Below are 25237 nucleotides of genomic sequence, written 5' to 3'. Positions count from 1 at the left end.
CCAAGGGGATTCTATTATAAGTTTCCTATACTGAACCATGTCATAGGCCTTACTGTAATCCAAATACATTACATCTAGCGCTCTTCCCTGATCCAACTCACTGGTTACCCAAGCAAAGAAATCAGATTTGCCTGACAAGATCTCTTCTGGTAAAACTATGCTTCCTCGGATTCTGTAATCCATTGTATTCCAGAAACTGCATCATGCTCTGTTTTAGCAGATATTCTATAAATTTACTCACTACAGATGTCAGATTAACCAACCTGTAGTTCCCAGCCTTCTCTTTACTTCCACTTTTATTAAGAGGAACCACATCTACCTGTTTTCAGCCATCAGGAATTACTCCAGATTCTAAAGAAGCAATGAAAAAAGGTCATCCAGCAGAGCTACCAAATACCTTTGAAAGGTTTTAATGATCCATGGTCAACAACAAACCTTTTCTGTTGGGAAAAAAAAATCAGTAGAACTAGGGGTCACGATTTGAAACTCCAAGGAGGAAGACTTAGAACCAATTTCAGGAAGTATTTCTTCATGGAAAGGGTGGTGGATGCCTGGAATGCACTTCCAGAGGAAGTGGTGAAGACTAAAACTGCGAAAGATTTCAAAGGGACATGGGATAAACACTGTGGATTCCTAAAGGCTAGAGGATGGGAATGAAGAGAAGAGCCATGAGGGTGGCTTGCTGGAAGATCCTCTTCAGAACCACAAGGTGGATTAGTGATGATCGTCATGGACCCTGCCATCGATGGAGAACTGGCGATCCTCGCCACAGGGGTCGCTTCAGGGGCATCACAGCATGAGCTGGTGCATCCCCTTCCCCAGTGCTGAGGCAGATGAGGGACCTGATGTCTTCGACCTGGAGGAGCTCGACAGTGGTCAATCTCAGACATCCCAGCCACCGACAACACCAACTGATATCGATGGCAAGGTGTCCTTCAGTGCGGCTCTGAGGTCCTTCGATGCCGACACAGATGCCAATGGACTGTCTTCCTCGACCTGAAGACTTGTTCCATCTTGTTGAGCCAACGATGAGGTCCCTTCAGGGACATCTAAGAGCACTGGCAGCAACCCCCCAGACATCATGTGATGGCCCCAGGCAGACGACACATGTCTCATGGGGGTCTGTAATGAACAAGGTCCTTGGGCACTGAGGGCATTGCTGGAAACCAGACTTGGCCATAATGGGGCGAAATGAAAGGTGTGCAAAACCAAAATAGATGGCGTCAGGCGATGGCTAGTGGGCACCGAAGCACCGCTGCTGCGGGAGAATCAACCGCGAAAGGAAACTTACTGATAAACAGCAAAAACCCTGAATAGGAACAGACTGAGAGGGACTAACATCGAACAGACAAAAAAATCTGCAAAAAAGCGAAAGAAACATTTTCCAAAATAGGCCATAAAGGACCAGAAGAGCTCACCAACCTCAATGCTACAGTTCCACGGAAAAAGAGAGACTAAGAGGGACTCCGCGTGGACGTGTGGTATAGGACATACTGGGCATGCTCAGTGTGCCAAGTCAAAGTTCTAGAAACTTGGACATAACATTTCAGTGTCAGGGCTCCATCTGATGATGTCGCCCATGTATGAGGACTACCATCCTGCTTATCCTTGGAGAAATCCAGGACCCTTGCCTTTGAATGAATCTTCACATCTGGTAATCAATCAATGAATGCAAGATGATCATTCACTACAATATCAGAAACACTACCCATTTGTAAGCACCAGATCCAGTATCGCTCTCTCCTGTGTGAGAGTTTCATTACCAGTTAATACAAGAATTCTCCCAGCAGAGAATTCAGGATCTCCCTGCTTCTAGAAGACACCACGGGTATGTCACAATCAACATCCAGCAGACTGAAGTCATCTAACAGCACCTCAGTTTTCATAGTTATTTTGTGAATACCCTCCCCATTAAATCTCTATTTCTTCTGCCTACAATGGGGAAGTCTGTATTACACCAAATATAAATACATATTCCATTCCTGCTTTCCTGATTTATAATGCCTCCTCCTTACCTTGTAAGCCCGGCATCCTTTTGCTTTAATATCTCTCTCTCCATAGATCTATATATAGTCACTTCTCCTCCCTTTCTTCTCCTGTCCTTCTGAATGGACTGTAGCCTGATATAACTATATCCCTATCACAGTTCTCCATGTACCATGTGTCTCTGTGACAGTCGCTACATCCAAGTCAGCCTCTTCCAGGACTGCCTCTACATCTGGGACCTTATTTCCTGTTCTCTCTCAGGCAGCAACTGCAGGGGAGGGGTTGAGGCTAAAGAAACTACTCTGCTTCCCTATCCAATGCCTCCCTCCTCATTTCCCACTATGAAAGGTGCTACCTAGGCCAATGCTAATTAAAAGAACATTCTGGAAGGTAAAGTACCAGATAATTGAACTTTTACTGTACTGTGTCAGCTTCAGAATGGAAGTAGTAGAGGCAACTTCAAACATCCATCACCCTTTACATGAAGAAATATTTCCTTTTATTATTTTTGAGTAACTCCTTTTGGCCTCATACTATGACCCTTTAGTTCTATAATTTGGTATGTAAAAATATAAATATCCGCCATAGACAGATGAGCTATCTGTTCCTAAAATGAACATTTGAGAGGTCATTTCTGTTATCAATTTACACGCCTGCTGCATAGTCATCTACCTATTATTCCAAATGGACAAAATGCCATAAAAGAAATTGGCAAAGAGCCATTGTTATAAGGACAATCCCCACTCTCCCCTGAAAACAGGCAGATGCATAGACACCTGTAGACTGTGTTTTGTCTTTTCAAACAAAATATACAAAAGTATGTCGTGATCCATATAATAGCCCTAATTCAAACACCTAGTCTGAAAACTTTTGTTGTGGAAAACTTTTTTTTTTTTTTTTAAATTTAAGGAGTTAATATCTATGGGACATTATCACCTGTACCAGCCAACATTACCTTTGTGTACATGCAAACATATGCTGTAGGCCAGATATACAGAACATCGTCTATTTATACAGCTCTAGTCTTTTGCAAAGCTAGACCTAAAAGCTGCCATAGTTCTGCTTATTTCAAAGTTCCTTACTTAGCAGAGTCTTTAAAGAAAGACATACCCATTAGGCATGGTATAGTTTCATAAATCTGCATAAGACGATGTTCCTTCCAGCTCTACATTTACTCAGCTAAAATTATACATTCCAGTTGTAATAACTATTTTATAAATAACTCTCCTGAAAATATAGCAACAGAATCCATGTTCAGTACAGTGGTACCGGGTGGGTTTATCCAGGAGGTGCCATGTCACTCTTGATATTACAGTCAATATGAACCAGACAGACAACTTATTAGCAACATTGTGGAAGGACTTAAAGGAAAAATATGCAACAACTTGAAAAACTTTAAAGAACAGTAAAGGCTCTGGAAGCAGACTTTCAATGCAATAAAATACAATGCATTTAGGACACAAAATCCCACTGGCCATTTATCAGTTAAGGGAGCATGAACTAGCTACTGCTAAAACAAGAAAGAGATGCTATACCATCTCATAACTTGGCGGTGAGAACGGTAAGGGATGTTTAATCAGTGGGCAAGGGGAATTGGAGGTTATATTTTATGATGGCTTTATGCTGGTTGTACGCTAATGTTTTATTTATTTTATATGCTGTCATTCCATGTGAGAATCATTAGCTTATAACGGTTTACAGATAAGACATTCATAAATAAAATGTGTGTTACAAGGTGGATAAACATTCACAGAGACGGAAGTAATACAATGGTAGACATCTAACATGAAAACAGAACTAGAATATGGGGGGGGGGGTGTTATTGTTCAAGATTTATTTAGGTTATCTGAGTCATGGGGAACTGGGTGTTTGTCAAGTAGAAAGCATTTTTGAATAGCCAAGTTTTTCAGTCACTTTTGAATTTCTTTTTATCAGTTAGTGTTCGAATTTTTTCTGGCATGGAATTCCATGGTTTTGGGTCGACAACTGAGATCACTCTATCCCTAGTTAGCATTAGATGACAGCTTCTTAAGTTCGGGATTTCTAGGAGGCCTTTTGGTCTGTGATCTGAGACTTTGCGGGGGGGTTGTAAGGTTTAAATGTTATTCCCAGCAGATCGTTGTTGTTCATGTTAATGTTGTTTAATATTATTGATAGAACTTTATAATGAATTCTTGACTGTACAGGAAGCCAATGCAGAGCCATCAATATTGGGGTGATATGGTCAAATTTTCTTGCTCCAGACAAGAAAACATTGCTCCAACGTATTGTTAATCTACATTGCTTTGGGTTGCATTGTTTAGTTTATAAAAGGTGGTTTATAAATGATCAAATTAAATCATCATCACTGAGGAAAATAAACTATCATGGGCACCCAAACTAATGTGGGGACATTAACAACAAAAGAACTGGGGGTTGAGGAAGGGAAAGCAAAACAGACGTTCCAAATTCTATTTTGTATAATTTATATGTTCATGTTCTTTCTAGTCTGCATATGGAAAATCACAGGATCTTGTTCATGCAGTTTTCCAAAGGATTCAATTGTCAACAAGGGAAGGAGGCAGGGAAGCAGTCTCTTCTACACTCTTTCAAGAACTAAACCATTCAGAAAAATGATTCATCTTTTTGCCCCAGAGTAAACCACTACAAAACACAAAATTACCAAGGGACTGAATGAAAACTGTATTCTATGGTCTCCAATTTCCAGATTTTCATTGATCTTAGCGATTGTTTAACCAGAGGAAGTATTATCAGCCCTATGTTGTACTGGTGATTAGTTGTCCAAATTTCTCAACCTAGTTGATATTACCCTTCTGTAACAAAAATGTTGGTATGCTGGTTTTCCAACACTTCAAAATGTCTCATTAAAAAGCAGAAGGGCCAGTCTGTGCCCAAAAGATCTTGAATATCTGAGCAGAGAACACTTGCATGCAACACCAAGAACTTTATAATGAATTCTTGACTGTACAGGAAGCTGGATAGAAGCATTGTGAAGCCAACATTCAAGTAGCTCAAGAGAAGGCCACACAAGCCACGGCTCCGTTGGTGATACCAATTCAGCAGATAAGAGCAACACTGATCGCAAATGCAGAGGAAGTTGCGGTCTTCTACACAGCTAACAGCTTCAGCGAGGAAAACTGTGAAAAAAGGCCATGCATAAGAGCAGAGGAGCTTTGCACTGTGGAAAAGAATTCTATTAAAATACCCTGGCAGAAGATTAATGCTCTTGCTGACTTCTTTTATGACCTGGGTTAACACACAATCTTTACTCAGCTATTTTGCTCATGTCAGAGCCCAGGAATAAAATAAATCAAGCAGAGAGTCCTCTACACTGCAGACTATAACCCCTCCCCAACTAAAGAAAACCAGAACGTACACCACGACTCAACTACCCACCAGCATCACATCAATAGCTACCTTGAAATGATACCTGCAAATGTATAACCACAGAAAAGGCATTTTCTTCAAAACGTCACAAGCTTAAAAAAAAAAAAAAACCCCCAGCATGCAGTACACCACAGCTCCATATCAAGAACACATGGCTGGGACCAGGCAATGGAGTAGATACAACACTCATCGATGCTGTGCAAGACACTTGCATTCAGTTCTTGAACCTGGCTCCTATACCTCAGGCCAGCAGGGTCTGAGAGAACGCCAAAACAGTAAAATGGTGTTCACAGTCTGTGTGGCAGGGTTCTGGTCAATGCACTACAGCAACACCTAGTGTCTGCTTCAAGGGCACACTTGTGCCAGGTCCTAGAAGGCTGTCTCTCTCAGCCAGAGGACTCTTATAGCAATGGCTGGGCTAGATGTGTCTGTGTGTGGGGGGGGGGGGGGAAAGATAGGGAAGGGAATAAAAAAATGTGGAAAAATCCTAGGTAAAAATGAAGGCTCATAGTACCGCAGTCCAGCTGGAGCAGGATCCAACTGAGCTAGAAGTAAAAACTGCAAAACAATTGTTGGGAAAAAATAAAATAGTAAATCCCCAAAACATGTAGCATAACATGTTTTGCTGTTATTCACACACACACACTGGGCCAGGTATACTTCCCTTTCTTTTTCCCCCTACTTCAAGGGCTTATCTGCCAGTTCTACAAACATGCAGCAAGCTGTAACAAAGGCTCTCTACTTTTCAGATGCATCAAGAATCACAACATGTAAAAACCGTGCACGACCCACCTGAAAGCAGGAGCACTTGGAGCTTTGGGGGAAGAGGTCGATGCAGGGCCCGAGTCAGCAAGAGCCTTCCCACTACTGACAGAGACTTGCTTTATTCTGTCAGAGGAATCGAGGTCATTAGTCTGGTCTAACCTGAAATTTCACTTGATTTGTCAGTACCAGAGATGAAGATAGCGCCCTGCCGAGCACAGCCAGTAATGAAAAAGGCAGGCAGGCAAAAAGATATTGGATGGGCTGTATAATTAAGAGGCATTCCGAAGGCCACAAACAAGGCTGGTTTTCACAACATTCAACGGGAACAACCATGAGAGTTATAAACATTCAGCAACTCCCAATTTATGGTTTAACTTTTCATCTATTGTGTCGTCCGAAATCCTAACTAGTGTGGGACCTTTGAGAACCAGAACGCATCCACTACAAACTGTTTTAACTTTCCTGCAGCAGCAGGCTAGGCTGGTCACCAGAAGAAACAAACACATCAAATCACTAGTCCAGATTTATTTTAGAAGCTCTGTAAAAGAAAAAGTGAAATCTTCTATTATCTACATATTAAAAGCACCGCAAATTCCCCTTGCCTTTTATAACCATCCCAAACCCAAACAGCATGTCTGGGCACCATGGGAACTTATTAGCCAAGGCCAGTCCCTTGAGATTAACAGTCTTGCACAATTCTTTGACCAACAGAGTTCACCACACAGGCTGCAATCTCCCCAAAGGCTCTCAATACTGTTCCCACTCTTATGAACCTAAGTAAATGAGGGCCCAGATCTGCTGACACTAATCAAACTCATGCAGCTATATCATATTGGGACAGAGTATTTATGACTACAGCAAAACAAGGAAAAACTGTATTAGGAAAGGAGATGTTTTGGGGGAAGGTTTTGGGTTTGTTTGGTTTTGGTTTTTTTGTTTTTTGTTTTTTTAAAAGAGAAAGAGGGAGGCATAGCCACCCAAAAAAAAAAGGTACATCTTTTATTGCAAAGACTGGTAAAAATGACAAAAAACAAACAATCTAACGAAAAGAAAAGCAGACACAAAACATAAAAAACTGAACCAGCACGTTCATATTTTGAGCAATCTAGTACCTGGTTCTGTGCTACTTGCTAACTTCATGGAGTGCCCCCTAGTCCTTCTATTATCCGAAAGAATAAATAACCAATTCACATATACCCATTCTAGACCTCTCATGATTTTAAAAGCCCAAACATTAAATAGATCCAATGCTATTAATGCCAGTAAGAAAAGTGGCTATTCTCTAAGTCAGCTTGATCAACAGCAGTTTATGGACTTCTCCTCCAAGAACTTATCCAAACCTTTTTTAAACCCAGCAAAGCAAAGTGCCCTAACAACATCCTCTGGCTATGAACTCCAAAGCTTACTCATGTGTTGAGTGAAAAAGAAATTTCTCTGATTTTAAATGTGTTACTTGCTAATAAAAGGACTCGGAGGCAATCCATGATGTTATCTGAAAGAGGAAATAATTGATTCATATTTATCCATTCTTATCTTCTCATGATTTTATAGACCTCTATCATATCCCCCCTCCTCGGCCGTCTTCTCCAAGCTGAACAGCCCTAACCTCTTTAGCCTTTCCTCATAGGGGCGCCCTTTATCATTTTGATCAGCCTTCTCTGTACCTTCTCTAATTCAACAAAATCTTTTTTGAGATGCGGCAACCAGAATTGCACATAATACTCAAGAAACAAACAGTCTCATCATAGAGAGATATAGAGGCATTGTGACAGTCTCAGTTTTATTCACCATTCCCTTCCTAATAATTCCTAACACTGTTTGCTTTTTTTCACCGCAGCACACTGAGCCGACGATTTCAATGTATTATCCACTATGATGCCTAGATCTTTTTCCTGGCTAGTGACTCCTAATATGAAACCTAACATGTAACTACAGCATGGGGGTTTTTTTCCCCTATATGTATAACCTTGCACTTGTACACATTAAATTTCTTCTCCCATTTAAATGCCCAATCTTTCAGTCTTGCAAGGTTCTCCTGCAATTTATCCAAATCACCTGTGATTTAACTACTCTGAATAATTTTGTCTCATCTGCAAATCTGATATCACTCATATCCCTTTCCAGATCATTTATAAATATATTAAAAAGCACCAGTCAAAGTACAGATCCCTAAGGAACTCCACTGTTTACTTTTTTCCACTGAGAAAATTGACCATTTAAATCTTACTCTGTTTCCTGTCTTTCGACCAGTTCACAATCCAAAAAAGTGCATTGCCTGCTATCCCATGACTTTTTAGTTTTCTTACAAGACTCTTTGTCAAACGCCTTCTGATGCCTAGATCTTTTTCCTGGCAGGAATTAAATTTCTGAGAGTAAAATGTGCGGCTTGGCTGCGCAGGACTAATAGGCTCCTCAACATGCGTTTGCATGTTGCGGGCACTATTAGTTTGGGGGGGGGGGGGGGAGTTGGCCGCACGTTTTCCCACGCGCTATTACCCCTTACTGTATAAGGGGTAAAAATAGCACGTGGAAAATGCGCGGCCAAACGGGGGCCAATGGTGCGCTCGGTTGAGCGCACCATACTGCATCGGCCCGATTGTTTGTAAATCTGGCAGAATCCAGTGCACTGGGATCGCTGCAGGTTCTGCTGGAGTTTCCAGGATCCAGAGAAGACCAAAGACCTCCGTGCAGTGGTCCTTGTGTACATTCTGCCAGGGTCCAAGTTTTTTAATATGTTGGGAAAGACAGGAGAGATCTTCTGGCAGTCAAGATTGCTCAGGAGGGTCAGGTAGGGGACCGGAAAGAATCCCCATTAATCCTTCCTCAGATTCAAGGGAATTCTAACCCAGAGGTGGGCAGGGTCCTCTGTTATCTGAGAGAACTATACCTGGGGGATGCCCTCTGACTGGCTGAACTCCAGAATGGTGGGGACTAGATTCCACCCACTGGAGATCCAAAGGGACATTCATCGCCATGGATGTGAGAGAAAGAACCCCTTGGGGGGGAACAAATCTGACTTTGGATAAGAGAAGTTTAAGGAGTGCCCTCCTTGTCCCTAGCTGCCAGGAAGATAAAGTCTTCACCAACTCTACCACCTGGTTTCTAGGTTGCCATGTCCTCTAATCAGGAGTTGGGGGGAGGAACATCTTCTTCCAAAACCAATATAGGTTCATCCTGCTGGAGCAACTGAACCAAGGGATACACAGAAACTAGCAGCACCATGGAACAAAAATAAGGTTAGGTTTCCCTCCGGGTCTCCTTTTTTTTCCCTCAGTAAGTCAATGGAGCTGGTGAATTTTGTGATGGATTTGAACAACAGCTGTGTTAGCTGTACAGGACGACACTGCATTTGAAAATCAATGGTCCTTGCTCCAGGGCCCGAGGCATTGGAGGTTCTGAGCCAAAGCATCAATGGCGCCGACAGCCAGAGTGCATTGATGGCATCAGAAACAATCTGTGCCGATGGAGCTGTGCTGTAATGCGCAGTGCTCGATACATTGATGAAGCCAAATATGCCACCAGCTCTAACACTTAGTGCTTCTTTTTAGGTGCCACTGAACCTCGTGGGGCTCATGGACTCCCAAATCCAGCACTTCTGCACTTTATACAATTTTGATGAGATGGAAAGCTCCAAGGCCTGCACTGAATGGGGCCCTCCTGAACTTAGCTTTAGGGGAACTTGAGGAGGCTCAGTTGCGGTTTTTTTACTAATCTAAATAACTCCTCCATTTTCCAAGCTCCGAAACTCGAAGTCCGTAGGACAACCAGCTACAATGGTCAGTTAGGTGTCCCAGACCCAGACAGCAGATGTCATGGCCATCTGTGATGACTTCTTCCCACACACAATTACTTTCTGGCGCACTGAAAAGTGCTGTTGAGGGACTACCAAGGCATCAGTGTTGAGGAGTCAGAAACTAAAATAGCACAAAATATGAAGAATTAAAATAGAGAGCATAGACAAAAAAAAAAGACTGAGGGGCTCACAAGGCAGTGCCCAGTGGGAACTCCCGCCCATGCTCCGTAGAACAAAAAGCTCTATGAACTAGGAGAGAGGAATCCATTCAGCACTAGATAACATCACCCCAAGTATCATGGCTAATTCAGCCCTGTTTGTCAGAGAATATTTAAAAACTCAGCATGTTTTGAGTAATAATGTAAAATTTAACATACAAACCTAATTACTCATAATGATTTATATTGTGTTATTTTGACCATTATAAAAGTAAGCAGAATTTCCCCAGGAGTAGGATTATGGACTTGATTTGACAGAATTAATCATAAACGGTTTGTCGCACAAGTTAAAGAAAGCAAATTTGCTTACCATAAACTGTGTTTTCCATAAGATAGCAGGAAGAATTAGCCATGACATGTGGGCGACATCATCCGGTGGCACTGAACAGACATCTCTTTTAGCTAGTATGGCTTTTAGCTCTGCTGAGCAAATGTGGGAGTTCCTACACAGGTGCTGCCTCATTAGCTTCCTCAGTCGATATTGAAGCTAAATCTAGCCAGGCAGTCATCTCTTCAGGGAGCCGGATGAGTATTTAGCATAGCTAATTCATCCTGCTAGCTACAGAAAACACTATTTACGGTAAGCAACCTTGCTTTTTCCATCCATAAACAGGCTGAATTAGCCAAGATGTGGGGAGTCCCAAGCTGAGAGTTGAAGTGGAGCATTTACGAATAAGCAACCTGGACCCCACTGTAGAGAGTAGACTACTGGTCAAACAGGTTACGTAAAACTGCTTATCCAAACAACTCTCTCTTTGAGAGGTTGTCCAGACAGAATGAGGATGTAAAAGATGTATACTGACAACCAAGTAGCAGCTTTGCACATGTTTTCAGAGATACTATTCACAGATGAGCAAAAGAAGCGGCCATAGTTCTAACTTGATGAGCTTTGACAGAGTTTGTGATTTGTAGGCCTGCAGTAGTGTAGCAGTGCTGGATGCAGTCTGTTATCCATTTAAATAAAGTACATTTGGTGACTACTACACCCAGGCTGTTAGAATCATAAGGTACAAAGAGCTGTGAAGCTTGGAGATGCATCCAGGTCCTTCTCTTGTAGTATGTGAAGGCTCTTTTGCAATCTAAGGTTTGAAGGGCCTTTTCCTCTTCATGTGCATGTGGCCATGGGAAGAAGATAGGCAATGCAATACAAAAGGACTGATCAATATAAAAAGCAGATACAACTTTGAGTAGAAACTGGGTGGGTACAGAGCACCACCCTACTGAGGAAGACTGCATGTATGGGTGAATAATGAACTAAGGTTTGAAGTTTTTTGACTCTTCTAGCTGATGTTACCACTACAAGAAACACTACTTACCAAGACAAAAATTTGAGAAGCAGAATCTAAATGGTTCAAAGGGCAATGTCATCAACTGAGACAGAATGTTCAAGTCCCACAATACTAGAGGTTTATGTATTGGAAGTTAACTTGCCATAAGCCTTTCATGAATTTCAACACCAAAGGATAGATTTACTATCAACTTGAATATGGTAAGCTGCTATAGCTTGATTCAGAAAGAGAGAGCAAGTAGGCCAGCAAATGTTTGCATTTTCATGAAAACAGGTCCAAGGCATTATGCCGATACCAGATGGAGAATCTATTTCATTTAAAGCCATAGGCTCTCCTAGTCGATGGCTTTATGGCAGATATTAGGTCCTCAATCTCTTTAGGTAAAAAGATATCTGCAATTACTGAGCATTCAACATGCAGGCCATTGGATTGAGGAATGGGACATTTGGATCGAACAGACTTCTTTTCTTTTGTGTTAATAAGATTGGATCTGTCCCCAAATGAATTGGACGACTTCTTGAAAGCTGTATGAGATAGGCAAACCAAATCTGTCTGGCCCAAAGTGGGAGGTATGACAATTAGCAGAACCAGATTCCTTAGCACTTTTTGCACCATTCTGGCTATTAGTGAAACTGTGGAAAAGAGTACATGAGATCTGCATTCTAATCGAGCAAAAAGATACTCTGAGCTGATCTGAATTTGCTGGATAGAACTGAGAAAAAAAACTTCTCCAGCTTTCTATTCTGTTCCAATGATCAACCTATTCTTGTTGGAAAATCCCATACGTCAAATGGTGCATCGATGCCGACTGATGCATAAGACTATCCGTGTGGATAAAAGAAGATATTAAGATGATCTGCCAACATGTTGGAGATACCTGGAAAACAGGTGGCTTGCAGGGCATCTTTATGTTTACATGCCCGTACCCATTATCTGTATCATTTCTTTACAGAGTCCATGAGTCTGTGCTTCCCCATTAGTTCACGTAAAACATGGCCACTTGGTTATCAGTTTGAAATAGAGAACTCTTCCCCTTAAGATGTGTGAAAGTTGACAGAGTGCATTTGATTGTCAAATTAATCTGTTAGAATTGAGAGCAATGTTTTTCTTGGGTTCAAAACAATCCAGTATGAGAGCCCAAACCTTTTGGGGCAGTGTCCATCATTAAGGTTACTTAATGAGGGGCACATGAAGTAGAGCTCCTTCCCCAGTGCAATTCCTGTTTAATATTCTTTGAGACCTATACTTTGTTTGTCAAGAGCTGGACCCATTGACAGTGGAGACTCTACTGCAAGTGATGGATGTGGAAGCAAGTTAACAAAACTACATAAATAGCCATCATCATATGACCCAAAACAACCAAAACTTGTCTGGCTGTTGTGTTTTGTGAGTTCAACAGTTTGTAAGCAAGTGATAGAATGTTTTCCAATTCTAAGGGTAAGATGGCATCCTAGCGGAGAGGTCGTGTGTTTGGAGCTCACTTTTCAGCATTTGTTTTCCAGATGCCTCATACTAAGAGAAAGGCAAAATTATGGGAGTCTTCCCCAGCTACTTCCCTATCTGACCCTTCTCAGCCTCAAATTGTTGTTGAGTTCCTTACCCCAGCCTTAACTATTTTGCCAGACACTGTGTCCTTGGTTGGGTGAACCTCAGAGCGGGCAGCCCCCTTCTGGACCCTGATGCTACCTTAATCCCCAGCGCACCAATCACACTACCTCCTCTGTGATGGATGCATATTATGGGACTGATCTTGTCAGCGGCCGGGCTCAGTGCAGGTCTTCGATTACTACATCTGGGGAGATCTCTTCTGCGAACAATGTGAGACCTTCAAACAACTTATTTCAATCAGAGGAACCGTGGGAGTTTTTGAGACTTCGGTGTCTGCAACCCTGAATGCCATGAGATCACATATTCAGGCCTCGACTCTATTGCAGAACTCTGAGGATCTTGAAGGCAATATGTAACCTGATGGAAGCTTGTCAGAATAGACAAGCCAAACTAATTCAAAACAGAAATGATTCATTCTTTACGGAATCTTAATCTGAGCATTCTGAACTTTCCTAAAAGTGATTTGCTTTCTACTACTGATCTTTTAAAGAAATATGTTTCAGAGGTTCCTGAAATTCCTGTTGATATGATGCTTTCTATTGCTAAGATGCATTTCCTGAAATCCAATACCTTAAACTCTCAACAACCTAATGTGGATCTAACTAACAGGCCGATACAGTAAAGCGCGACCACTGTTACCCTGTTTCAAAACCGCTTTGTACGCACAATTTAGACGCATATGTCTAACCCGCGATTCAGTATCCGGTTTTACCCATCCTTACCGCTTCTTGAAACAGACGCTTATCCCTTTCCGCCTGCGGCATGTATATGATATGTTAATGATCGGATTAGCTATTCCCTCCAATACAGTAACATGCGCCCAGATTATCGCCTTTTTAACCAGCTATTTTGCCGCATCTTTAACCTGCAAATTTACCGCCTACCCTGGCCCTGGCGTTAGTGTGAACTTAGCCGCCCAGTCCCAAACCAACCCAATCCACAGAAAAAAATGCTTCTCGCACAAGGGGGAAAAATTATTACAAAAAATAAAGCAAGGCGAAAATCATTTCTGTATTACGCTCGGGCATCAGGGATTGCCAGCTTGACAAGCGTCAGGCAAGCCCCAGCAGCTGGCGATCGGCGGCAGGGAGCACAACAAAGCACCTGTGCGCGCAGCTCCGATTTTCCACCTCCTTCGGACGGGCAAGAGAGAGAGAGAGACGAAATTTCACGGGCAAACTTTCCCCCAGCCCCCGCTCACCTGCCCTGGCCGCGGCCATGTAAGCCCCCAGCAGCAGAAGGGCGTCCATGGGTGCCGGTCTCCCTTGCGGGCGCACTGACAGCTCCTGGGCAGCCTCAATCCTCTCTCCCCTTCCCGAGGCATGCACCGCGGCTCCCCTGCCTCCCGGGGGCAGCCGGCGGTGAGAGCAGCTTCAGCAGCCCGGGGCAGATCGGTCGCTCCCCATGCGAGGCAGCTTCCAGCAGCCCCCGCCGGCGAAGGTGCATGAACGCACGCCCGTATGCCCAATTTGGGCACTCAAGGCAGCAGGCACATGAACGCACGCCGTGACCTGAGCGCCCGGCTGGATGTCCGAGGTCACGGCACGCATTCATGCACCTTCGCTGCCTTGAGCACCCAAATTGGGCGTACAGGCGTGCGTTCATGCACCTTCGCCGGCGGGGGCTGCTGGAAGCCGCCTCGCATGGGGAGCGCCTGATCCGCCCCGGGCTGCTGAAGCCACTCTCGCCGCCAGCTGCCCCCGGGAGGCAGGGGAGCCGCGGTGCACGTCTCGGGAGGAGGGGAGAGAGGACTGGGGCTGCTCCGGAGCTGTCAGCGCGCCCGCACGGGAGACCGGCACCCATGGACACCCTTCTGCTGCTGCTGGGGGCTTGCGTGGCCACGGCCAGGGCAGGTAAGCGGGGGCTGGGGGAAAGCTTGGCCGTGAAATATCATCTCTCTCTTGCCCATCCGAAGGAGGCGGAAAATCGGAGCTGCGCGCATAGGTGCTTTGTTGCGCTCCCTGACGCCGATCGCTGGCTGCTGGGGCTTGCTGCCGCCGACGCTCAAGGCAGCGGGGTCTGTAGGAGAACCATCCACTTTCCTGGTGGAATGACATTTCAAATGTCATTTGAAATTACAGGTACCAGGGCACCCAGGATACTGTAAAGGCAGCTATATACCGCTCTATACAGTAAAATGGATTGCGCACGCCTACCGCTTCATGGACGCACTTTGGAACCGGTTTGCATTTGCGTCTCATTTGAATACTGTATCGAGCGGTATGTGTTCCAAACTGTGCGCGCGGCACACGAGGGTGCGCCCGGCACTGCCGCACTCTCTTACGCGTCCTTACTGTATCGGCCTGTAAATTCTTAGAATCAACGGATTTATCTATTACTGGTCATGGGACATTAATAGTTTCTTTTGTCTTCTCTAAGGAATGAGGTTTAATTTTGAAAATGTTTTTTCGTCATAGAGCATCTCTATTTTGTTTGTCAACGTGTGTGAATATATTCTGGCATTACTCGTGCACACAGGTTAGAAGGAAAAATGTTTTTAGGCATGCATCAGGAGTCTATTTCCTTCTAAATTTCTTTTTTTCTACCCAGTGCTGTTGCGATTGTATTTGGATGCTCATCCGGTTTCTGTTGAATCTCAGTAAATGAATGTTTGGCATTGTGTGTTTCACGGCTGTCTCTTGTTTTTTTTCTTTTTTGACAAATATTTCCTGAATTTATTGTTCTTTTTCCTTCTTGTCCTTTCCTTTTTCTTGCATTTTATGAGACTTCAACTTGGTTTGTATTGTTGCCTTTTTTTTTCCTTGTGTGAATTATGCAATTCATGTGAAGTCTACTTTTTCTGGTACAAGTGTATTCTTATGTTATCATTTGAAAATGTATAAATAAAAATTTTTTTAAAAAAAAGGAATATGTGCCCATTCTGACGGAAAGAACAGCTCTCTCCTGTACTAAATCTATCCACACTCCTATAAATTGTATTTTCTGGGTTGGCACTAGGCTCAATTTCTTGAAAATCCAACTTCTGTAAAAGCTGAATTGATTTTTGTTGGGAAATCAACATGTCCTCTAGGGTGTTGGCTGTGACTAGCCAATCATCCAGGTATGGGAAAACTTGATTCCCTGGCATCACAAGTCTGCTATTATTCAAGTTGACTTAGGGAATAGCCACTGCTTTATTACTAGCATGGGATCTATTTAATGTTTAGGTACTTGACAAGTGCTTGTATCCTGGATTGGCCACTGCAGGACTTGATGGACCCTCGATCTGACCCAGTATGGCAACTTATGTTCCTGGCTTGTTCTGCTTTCCTAATAGGAGATGAATTGGTATTTTACAGCCTGATGTAATATTTACAGTGTTGTTTTTCATGGGTAGGGTTGATACTGTTTGAGCTCTGGCAGTCAGTGCTGTTTTGGTATGGGAGGTTTACTGTATTGTAATTTGTAATTCAGTTTATTCATAGCATTCTGAGGGCCAAGCTCACACCTAACACACTTTACAATAGGCCTAATACCAAACGGGTTGCAAGTATCTTGCTTTTTTGCAGGATTTTTCCTGGAATATCTCTAGCACTATCTGCCACTTCTCATAGCCCCCTTTCCCTAGCATTTCAAATCACCAAGAGGGCTAGACTCCAAGTGGGAAAACCTCCTCCCCCTGCTCTCTCTGTGATTTGACCTGCACCATGCCTTGGGGAAGGGGGCATTTATTTTTCCTTGACTGAGGCAACAAATTGCCTTGATCCATCCCAGATCCCTTCTGTAACAAGTCCTCACCAACTGCATACAAAATGTGAAACCTTTTCTTCAACCAACTGAAGGCGGAAATTTATTATCTGCAGCCGCTTCTGAATGCGGAAGAGTGCACATATCACCTTCTTATATCTGTCTATGAATCATTTGATACTATCTCATGCACCTCAACTTCTTCTGTCTGAGCTTGATGTGTGGCCTAGTTGAGAGCTAGCACGATATGTGATGATATTCATGACAAGTTGACAGATGTTCATGGTCTAGGGGAACACCTTTTTGGATAGAAACTCGGAGAAACAGTTGCACAGATAAAAGGAGTGGAGTAGTAACATAGTATTGTCAGCAGAAAAAAAGACCAAATGATCCATCCAGTCTGCCCAGCAAGCTTTCCATGGAGGCAACTACCGCTCCCTGCAGGTTACCCCCAAGTTATGGGCAGTAACTGCCGCTTCGTGCAGGTTACCCCTATACCTTTATGTTAAGAATAGTATATTTACAAGTAAGATCAAGCAACTGTCAAACCTATAACAAAATTACTGCAACATTTTTACATGGTGAGCAGCCTTCCGGATAATTTAGACAATGCTGCTATAATGTTCTTTGCTTGTGGACTTTGCCATAGAAGCTTTACCCCTAATGTCAGCATTATCAGTACCCCAGACCATAAAAGTTGGGGCCTAACCGTCTAATCACTCTCATCAGGACCTGAACAACTGTCTTCTTCTAGATGTTCCTCCTACACTTTTAAGAGGCCATACTTCCAGAGATTCCTCTTCCGGCCTTTTCAAAGATTCCGGTTCTTGCCTCTTCCTGCTCACCAATATCAGCTTCCAGTTCATGCTCGTCAGCGCGAAAACTATCAACCTAAAGCAACGTAGTAGGTCCAGCCAAAATCTGGACCTAGTTTTTGATCTTTCTCCATGTTCACCAGTTACCCTTTCCAGTAGTAGTGGGAGAATCCAGGTCTTCCTCAAGTAGCACAAATAACCAAAAACCACTGGATTCTCAAGATCAAGGAATCTGAATACCTTTTTGCATTTTGCCATCTCTTCCTCAATGTTTGTTTTGGCTTTCAATCCGAACTGGCTTCACTTGACTCAACTCCTTCTGCAAGTGAAATCGCTTCTTCAAAGGCGAGAGAGAGAGATGATTTGTTTGCTTCAACATGGATAGGCGTTCTACTCCTGGTACTTCCTCATCCCCAGAAAATCTGTGGGGCTGAGACCCATTTTAGATATGAGAAACCTAAATAAGCATCTACTCCAGGAGAAATTTAGAATGAATTCCCTCCCCAAGATCCTTCCCTGATTTCAGAAAGGGGAATGGATATGCACTCTCTTGATATCAAGGATACATCTGTTCACTTTCCTAACTGTCCCACTCATTGGCATTATCTTCATTTCAGGTGGATGCTTCCCAGTACCAACATAGAGTATTCCCCTTTGAGCTTTCAGCAGCTCCAAGGGTCTACACCAGGAGCTTATCCAAACCTTTTTTGAACCCAGCTATGCTAACTGCTTTAATCACTTCCTCTGGCAATGAATTCCAGAGCTTAATTGTGCGTTCAGTGAAAAAGAATTCTCATATATTTGTTTTAATTACGCTACTTGCTAACTTCACAGAATGCCCCCTAGGCATTGCATTATCTGAAAGAGTAAACAACCGATTCACATTTACCAGTTCTAGTCCTCTCATGATTTTGTAGACCTCCATCATATCCCCCCCTTAGCCATCTTCTCCGAGCTAAACTACCCTAACCTCTTTAACCTTTTCCAATAGGAGAGCCGTTCCATCCCCTTTATCATTTTGGTTGCCCTTCTCTGTATTTTCTTCAGTGCAATTATATCGTTTTTGAGATGCGGCAAACAGAACTGAACACAGTACTCAAGCTGCAGTTTCACCATGGCGCAATAGAGGCATTATGACATTCTCTGTTTTATTCACCATTCTCTTTCTAATCATTCCTAACATTTTTTTGCTTTTTTTTTTTTAATTCTTTATTTAACAAGTTTCAGGTATACATGGCACAAGTGAATAAAGCACCATTGAAGAAATGAAATGTCAAATCATCAAAAGTTACAGCAAATCAGTAAATGTAGTTTAACAACAACCTATGAGAATTAGAAAAGTACAACCAAGGTCACCTCGGGAAAATTCAATCCAAGCCATAATGTTCAAGATAAGGACCCCAGATCTGGCAAAATTTAAACCCCTTATTCAACATTTCGTATTGCAATTTCTTGATATCCATAATATTATGTCCCTGAGCCTTCCAGTACCCCAAATCTGGATTAGATTTCCACTTCATTGCAATAGTAAACTGGGCTACTAAAAGAAGCTGTCCCATCAGGGGTCTAAATTTTACTGGTATCAGAGAATCCTGCCAAATCCCCAATAGACCCAATTTGGGCAGAAGGTGTAAATTTATGTTCAATATGTCAGCAATCTTTTTGGCTACTTCCCACCAGAACCAAGCCACCCCAGGACAGTGCCACCACACATGAATATAGCCCCCGCCCTCCCCACATCCCCTCCAACAGGAGACATTGTATTCGGGGAATAAAATACCATAAAAAACCGGCATATGGTAGGTTCTGTGGAGCAACAGTATCCCCAGTTCAACCCGCCTACAATAAATGTAGAGTTTATGGGTGAGGTCCAAATCCCTTTCCACGCTTTCGTCATTAGAAAAAGACCTAAATCTTTGTTCCACTGGTCTATGAGGGAATGTTTACACCTTCTTTTTGCAGTAAAGCCCCCCCCCCAGTAGATATTGGTCACCCCTGAACAGAAGTAAGATTCCATTCTGTCTAAAGAAAGTAGTGGGAGTTGCAGGTTTAGTTTGTCCTCAAGTGCTCAATGAAGCCATAGATAAGAGGCATGAGAAGCAGCAGGTATCTCGTACTCTTCCACCAACTCAGAGAATGGAACAAACCCCTCCCCCCCCATAGCTGAGCAACACAGTGCAACCCCATTTGTCTCCAATGTGCAAAATCTGGATGAAAAGTACAGCCAGAAAGCAAAAGGTTCCTACAAATTGGAGACAAAGGAGAAAGAAGGTCAACAGTCTGCCCCACAAACCAAACCAGCTGTCTCCACACTTGTAGGATGTGAGCTATAAGTGGATGAGAACAGCAGGCCCGCACTTACCTACCAGGGAGGAGGACCGGTATATCCTCCCAGCTCTTCAGGTGTTGTTTTGCATCTGCAAATAATGGAGCTAGATTTGTCTTAAATAGGTCCAGGCAATCCTAGGTATAAAAATCCCCAGATATTTAAACCCCTCCCAGACCACTCGCATATTAGCAAAGCACTCGGGCACTCTCACTGAATCACTAAGAGGAAAAACCTCCGATTTACAATAGTTTCATTTATAGCCAAAGCCCCATAGCATGCCACCAATGCAATAAAGGCTGGGCCAGATTTAGCAACCTCCATCAGAAATAGTAATAAGTCATCAGCATAGAGGGCCAACTTATGTATCTGTCCATCCACGGAAAAAACTTGGATATCGGGATGAGACCTAATAGATTCAGCCAAAGGCTTGATAGCTATATTAAATAACAAAGGGGAGAGTGGGCACCCTTGACGAGTACCCCACTGAATAGTGAGATGAAGGATAACCAGATGAGCACACAGTCCCTTATTCATAGCAGTTATCCAAACCAAAAAAAACTTATCAGGGAATCCCATAACTCACAGGGTTACAAACATAAAAGGCTAGGAGACCCTGTCAAATGCCTTCTCGGCATCCACAGAGAGATTAACAAGCCTGAAAAACCTTGACGTTGTGCCTTATGCACAATGTTAAACACCCATGTGTTATGAGTTGACACTCTCCCTTTAATGAAACCCATCTGGTCAGAGTGAATGAACTGTAGCATGAAAGGCTCCATCCGTAACTGTAGTACTTTTTGCTAAAAATTTTATATCAGAATGTAACAACGAAATAGGTCTTAAGAACCACAATCTAAGGATCCTTCCCTTTTTTTATGCAGCAAGGTAACTGTAGCATCAGTCATATTGCCTAGCCCCATCCCTTGATCTTCTGCAGTACTGAATACCTGTTGCAGGAAGTGAACAAGCTCAACTAGGTGTTTCTTATAAATGTCAACAGGGTAGCCATCAGGTCCCAGATTCTTACCGCCAGCCAAGAGAAGTCCAATCAGCTAGTTTGGCTGCCTGGGCTTCTAATAGCCGAGCAAGGACAGGGAGGTGAGAAAGCCCTCAATATCCCCAATGTTCCCTAATCCAAACTCCATATACAGTTTCTCATAAAACCCACGGAAGGCTGCTTGCACAGTGTTTGGGTCAGAGCGGACCTGGCCCTAAGCAATCCATAACCCAGAATTAACTGTTCTCCCCAATCTTTTCCTAAATCAGACAAGACAGAAAGGAGCCAGGTTTATCGCCATGTTTATAAAACCAAAGTCTGGAGTATTTAAGGGCCTTCCCTATTCCCGTTACCTCTAGAACCCTTAAAGTTCTAAAGCCCTTAATGTCTTTGGGGAACAATCCTTCTTATGTTGTTTTTCTAGACCACTAATCTTGGCCAACAGGCATCAATTTGTTGTTGGCACAGTTTCTGCAGGTGACTCAAGAATTAAATTATTTTACAACACAAATAGGTTTTGAAAGTCTCCCAATGCAAAAGGGGAGAATAGTCCTTTACTGGATTATATGTATTAAACTCAAGAGCACTCTTTAGTAGGTCAGGGAATCGTTTATGGTCAAGAAGCAAAGTATTAAGCCTCCAGAAGGAATCCTTCCAACCCTTCTCCCCAGAGCCGGAAAAACCATGACAGGATGGTGATCTGATAGGAAGGAAACCAAAATATCGCTCCAAACTGTTTTCAGCACAAACTCCAACGAACAAAGAAAGGAGTCTATCCTACTGTACATAACATGCCAGGGCTAATACAAAGTGTAATCTCGCTCAGTGGTGTTTTGATTCTGCCATATATCTGTAAGATGAAGTCTCCATCAGATCAAACATTTTTCTAGCAGTATCCATACTGGCCCTGGAGGAGGAGATCCTATCTAAATTGGGGTCCAAACAAATGTTCCAGTCCCCTCCAATAAGGAGAGGGACTGGAACAAGTCCCCCCCAAAGTTTAACAAGGAAATCTTTCAGATCTTGATTGGGGCCATACACATTTACCAAAATAAACTACTTCCCCATAGCTTACAGTCTATCACAACATAATGACCCTCTGGATCTGAAAGAGTCCGTTACACTTGCAATTGGAGGTTATGAATCAATATGCAGACCCCTCTATGTTTTGAATTGTAGGAGAAATAGGAAACCTGCCCCACCCAATCCACTTAAAGCTTTTCACGTTCAGCTCAGGTCAGGTGTGTCTCCTGCAAGAGTAAGATATCCACTTTATTCCTACGAGCTAGTTGAAGAATGTGTTCTCTCTTAATAGGGCTAGATATCCCCCATACATTCAGAGACACACACTTAAGGTGGGAACCTATGGCATGTCTTACAATTGAACTTGAAGGAAAAGGGAATTATAAAAGCTATGGAAGGCCTGCCATCTAAAAAAAAAAAATGTATGATGGTCAGACTAATATGATCAAAAAATATTAGATGAATTTCCCAACAACCAACGAGATCCTGAGTAACTATAAAATCTAGGATCTCGCAATCACTGCCCTCTATATTAGTATGCCTTTTTTGTACCCCTCAAAAAAAACCCACCCCCTCATATACAACAGAGTTAATGCTTTTTTGACCATCATAGCACATTGAGCCAACAATTTCAATGTAGTGTCCACTATGAAACCTACATCTGTTTCCTGAGTGGTAACTCCTAACATGAAACACAAAATCTCGTAATTACAACATGAGTTATTTTTCCCTATATACATTACCTTGCACTTGCCCACATTAAATTTATCTGCCATTTGGATGCCCAATCTTCCAGTCTCACATGGTCCTCCTGCAATTTATCACAATCCACTTGTGATTTAACTACCCTGAATAACTGTCATCTGCAAATGTTATCACTTTATTCATCATTCCCCTTTCTAGGTCATTTATAAAAATACATAGATCCCTACACAGAAAGTACACGCTAGCAGAATACTTCACCTCAGTCACACATGCAGAACATAGATCCTTACCAAATACAGAATAGGGAGGTCAAACTATAAATAGAAACATGCAGACAAAAACTGAACTGGAAACCACACAAAGCATGCAAAGTGGGGTTTTTTTGTTTTCCATTCCAGTTTCTGTCTCCATATTTATAATTTTTGGTTTTTCTGTACTTGGTGAAGGTCAGTTTTAGGTGTGTGACCGAGGTAAGGTAGTTTACTAGCATGTAGGCATTTAGATCAATCTTATTTGTTGTGTTTTCTCAACAGGACATGCATTAGTGGTAAATTACTCTCAAGCCACTGCAACTCCTGTTTCCTCCCACAGCCCATAGATTCGTCAACAGGGTGCTCACAACCAACAGGCCATGTGAGAAGGCAAAAACAGCCATGCTTAAAAGGTAACACCACCTGTTTCTTTCCTCCTGAGGCCCCGCTTTGTGCTATGGCTCCCACTCAACCTTCATAGCAGTCTGCGGTAGTAACACATGGCACAGGAATTCCTGCCTCTCCCCACCTCTGTTCCCCCCTTCTGCTAATCTCAAGTTAAGAAAGTCACACGTGTACTTTTTTTTTTTTTTTTGCTAGTGCAGCTTTATCTGAAATTCTACATCCTTGTAGAGGGAAATATCTAGCAGTATACATTCCTAGGAAGAGAAAACATTTTAAAATCCTGAAGTTTCCTCCAGGTCGGTCAGAACCAAGGTTGGGATCTGGCACCATGAGCCCTCAAGTTCACAACTACCTGGAGGTTTTTGCCCCTATATTGTATCCCCTCCCATATTACTTTAGCCCAGCCCAGTGCTTCCGGAACCCTGCAATCATGGGCCCTAAATCCTGCCACAAGGTGTCGCCATTGTGCAAGGACTACAGTTCCACTACCCAGCCCCCGAAGCATTTCCAGAGACAGCCCCCGCCTGAATCAGGAAATGAACGCAAGCTCCTCCATCACTGGGCCAGCCCCAAGCATATTTTTTTTCTTTTTTTTTTAATCACAAAGTTGATCTCTGAAATATAGGGCTCATTAAAAAGCCTGGTATAAATCTGACCACTCCCAGCCTGGAAAGGCTCCAAACCTCTGCAGTGCATGTCTGAGAACTGCTTTGCTTTTTGCTTCTCCCCCACAAACTCGGCAGGGAACTGAAGGGAGAGTGGCATTTGGAGGAATACTCTGGAATTAAAGAAAATATAAAAACTTCTGAAGGGCATTTAAACTATAATTCTGCTCTGAAACCTTGCAAAGAGTTATTTTCATCCCATCTGATTTTTTTGGAGTAGGGCCACCTTGATGTGCTGTTTTAAAACTGAATACAAATTGAATGAAGTACTAATGAAGAAAATTCTGCTCATTTTACACAGCAGAACGGTTTTCTGGCAGCTGCAGGATAAAAAGGACTGGAATATACACCAGTAATCACACTGAGCTGATATCAACAGACACGCATGCCCCAGCTAAGCTGCTGGGCAAGATCTTTATCATACTTGTGTAGCAAACAAGTTATATTCACTTTATTCTCATTCAATCAACACACAGCAATTAAAGACAGTACACAAGCTTGGAGTTAGATTCCAAGACATAAAATGCATATAAAAAAACAGACAACTTCAACCTTGAATTACCAGGAGACAGGTATGCACAGAGAGACACCCTACCCTGCCACTTGAAAATAAACAAATAAATCTCCTTTGGGGGTTTGTGGTGGGGTAGACCAATCTTATAGGTTTGCACTTGGTGTTTCCAAGTGAGCGAGCACATTCCTAATCTGCTCATTCTTCCCAGAACTGCAATGCTTCCAATAAAGTTTTCAACAAGGGTCAAATGTAAAACCCAGCCCAGTTTTCAACTTCATTTTCACACATGACAGGGGCATGAAATTTCTGTCCAGCTGCACTAGCTTTAAGAGTACACCTGCCAGACTTCCTTCACACCAAGGCCAATCTAACAAGGTGTGCCGAGCACACACATTTACTCCCAAATGTGAGCTTACTTTTATGCATATGATTTTTAATTAAGATTTTGTAAGAGTTTTACCTAACAAAAATAAATAAGTGTGCTCTCCATGTAAATACCATATTAATGAAGGCATCAGCTATTAACCACCAGCCCACCTCCCCGTACCATCACAATGCAGGGAGGCGCATTAAATCCCTGAAAGCTTAACCCATATTTTCTTAACGCTACAAATTTAAACTCTTGGGCCAGAGGTGGAGCAAAGTTAACTTGCGTTTTCAGGGCTAGTGTTAGTCTATGGTGTTATGCCAGCATGGTCCCAGACCTCGCATTCCTAGATCCCGGTTTCTGGAATACGATGCCTGCTGATTTGAGACTCAAAACAGAGTTCAAAAATTTTTTTAAAAGCCTTAAAAGACCT

The 25237-nt window shown here is 42.8% G+C and overlaps 1 protein-coding gene across 4 annotated transcripts in view; it reads right to left on the bottom strand.

The window, feature by feature from the left end:
- Positions 1-25237, bottom strand: part of CNOT6L (CCR4-NOT transcription complex subunit 6 like) — a 219184-nt gene that overhangs the window by 161135 nt on the left and 32812 nt on the right. Inside the window, exon 1 of one of the 4 annotated variants that reach the window (XM_029600434.1) lies at positions 6166-6593. The exons of the other annotated variants lie outside the window; for them this stretch is intronic. The gene's annotated coding sequence lies outside the window, so the exon portion shown is untranslated. Of the gene's footprint in view, positions 1-6165; positions 6594-25237 lie in introns of those variants that run through there. 4 annotated transcript variants of the gene reach the window in all.

This window comes from Rhinatrema bivittatum, chromosome 1, assembly GCF_901001135.1.
Source record: "Rhinatrema bivittatum chromosome 1, aRhiBiv1.1, whole genome shotgun sequence".
NCBI classification, from domain to species: domain Eukaryota; kingdom Metazoa; phylum Chordata; class Amphibia; order Gymnophiona; family Rhinatrematidae; genus Rhinatrema; species Rhinatrema bivittatum.
This window is presented reverse-complemented; position numbering and strand designations above follow the sequence as displayed.